Source organism: Osmia lignaria, unplaced genomic scaffold (assembly GCF_051020975.1).
Source record: "Osmia lignaria lignaria isolate PbOS001 unplaced genomic scaffold, iyOsmLign1 scaffold0069, whole genome shotgun sequence".
In the NCBI taxonomy this organism is placed as follows: Eukaryota; Metazoa; Arthropoda; class Insecta; order Hymenoptera; family Megachilidae; genus Osmia; species Osmia lignaria.
Genome location: NW_027478210.1, coordinates 67,501 through 70,000, shown reverse-complemented (window position 1 = coordinate 70,000; position 2,500 = coordinate 67,501).

The window sequence follows — 2,500 nt, the reverse complement described above, 5'->3', positions numbered from 1 at the left end:
TTAAAATTTTCGACTAATCGGTTCTAAGAGGCGAAGCAATACGCCGCTGGGACTTTGAAATATTTCGGAGCGCACCTAAAGTTCGTTATTTTGGCTAAACGGAGCGAAAATCTGCATTTATACCATCACGGACGTTAGTTCAATAGCGTTTAACGATCGATCCACGGTACAGAATGCAAAAATATGATTGTTAAAATTTTCGACTAATCGGTTCTAAGAGGCGAAGCAATACGCCGCTGGGACTTTGAAATATTTCGGAGCGCACCTAAAGTTCGTTATTTTGGCTAAACGGAGCGAAAATCTGCATTTATACCATCACGGACGTTAGTTTAATAGCGTTTAACGATGGATCCACGGTACAGAATGCAAAAATATGATTGTTAAAATTTTCGACTTATCGGTTCTAAGAGGCGAAGCAATACGCCGCTGGGACTTTGAAATATTTCGGAGCGCACCTAAAGTTCGTTATTTTGGCTAAACGGAGCGAAAATCTGCATTTATACCATCACGGACGTTAGTTTAATAGCGTTTAACGATGGATCCACGGTACAGAATGCAAAAATATGATTGTTAAAATTTTCGACTAATCGGTTCTAAGAGGCGAAGCAATACGCCGCTGGGACTTTGAAATATTTCGGAGCGCACCTAAAGTTCGTTATTTTGGCTAAACGGAGCGAAAATCTGCATTTATACCATCACGGACGTTAGTTCAATAGCGTTTAACGATCGATCCACGGTACAGAATGCAAAAATATGATTGTTAAAATTTTCGACTAATCGGTTCTAAGAGGCGAAGCAATACGCCGCTGGGACTTTGAAATATTTCGGAGCGCACCTAAAGTTAGTTATTTTGGCTAAACGGAGCGAAAATCTGCATTTATACCATCACGGACGTTAGTTTAATAGCGTTTAACGATGGATCCACGGTACAGAATGCAAAAATATGATTGTTAAAATTTTCGACTAATCGGTTCTAAGAGGCGAAGCAATACGCCGCTGGGACTTTGAAATATTTCGGAGCGCACCTAAAGTTCGTTATTTTGGCTAAACGGAGCGAAAATCTGCATTTATACCATCACGGACGTTAGTTTAATAGCGTTTAACGATGGATCCACGGTACAGAATGCAAAAATATGATTGTTAAAATTTTCGACTAATCGGTTCTAAGAGGCGAAGCAATACGCCGCTGGGACTTTGAAATATTTCGGAGCGCACCTAAAGTTCGTTATTTTGGCTAAACGGAGCGAAAATCTGCATTTATACCATCACGGACGTTAGTTTAATAGCGTTTAACGATGGATCCACGGTACAGAATGCAAAAATATGATTGTTAAAATTTTCGACTAATCGGTTCTAAGAGGCGAAGCAATACGCCGCTGGGACTTTGAAATATTTCGGAGCGCACCTAAAGTTCGTTATTTTGGCTAAACGGAGCGAAAATCTGCATTTATACCATCACGGACGCTAGTTTAATAGCGTTTAACGATCGATCCACGGTACAGAATGCAAAAATATGATTGTTAAAATTTTCGACTAATCGGTTCTAAGAGGCGAAGCAATACGCCGCTGGGACTTTGAAATATTTCGGAGCGCACCTAAAGTTCGTTATTTTGGCTAAACGGAGCGAAAATCTGCATTTATACCATCACGGACGTTAGTTTAATAGCGTTTAACGATGGATCCACGGTACAGAATGCAAAAATATGATTGTTAAAATTTTCGACTTATCGGTTCTGGATCACTGAAAAATCAAAAAAAATTATTAATTTTGATTAATTAAATTACATATGTAGTTTTATATTGTTATAGTCTCGTATTTGTTAATGTTTTGTCGTAAGAAAATGCAAAAATATCGTTTTAATGTTTTCGTCTCATCGGTTCTGGATCGCTGAAAAATCAAAAAAAAATATTAATTTTGATTAATTAAATTACAAATGGAGTTTTATATTGCTATAGTCGCTTATTTGTTAATGTTTTACCGTAAGAAAATGCAAAAATATCGTTTTAATATTTTCATCTCATCGGTTCTGGGCGGTTTTAAAATTTTTTAAAATATTAATTAAACCCATGATTTACATGAGAATGTGAATTTATTATGTCCTGCATGTTAATTTATTAATTTTCATGTATAGAACGTTATAAAATGAAAGGATATGTTCGACGATATTTTCAGTCTAAGTTTTACCGTGCCGGCGGGATGGTACGCTCTCACGGCGGTTTGCACAGGCATACGCCTGGGCGTAAGCCCATGCGTCGCCGACCTAGCGGCCGGCCGTTCGGTATTTATAGGAAGGCACTTTCGGTTCGCTCGGACCGGTCGGGAGTAGCGTCGAGCGTGTGGCTCTTTTATGACTTCGGTTGAAAAGCAGTCTACCGCTCCTCGAGAATATACTTTCTCGACTATTCTCGTTCCGGTTTTCCGTTGCGGATTATTATTAATCTCCACACAGCATTACCACGGGTCGGTGTCTAAGACCGAATGGCCCATATGTGGTGAGCC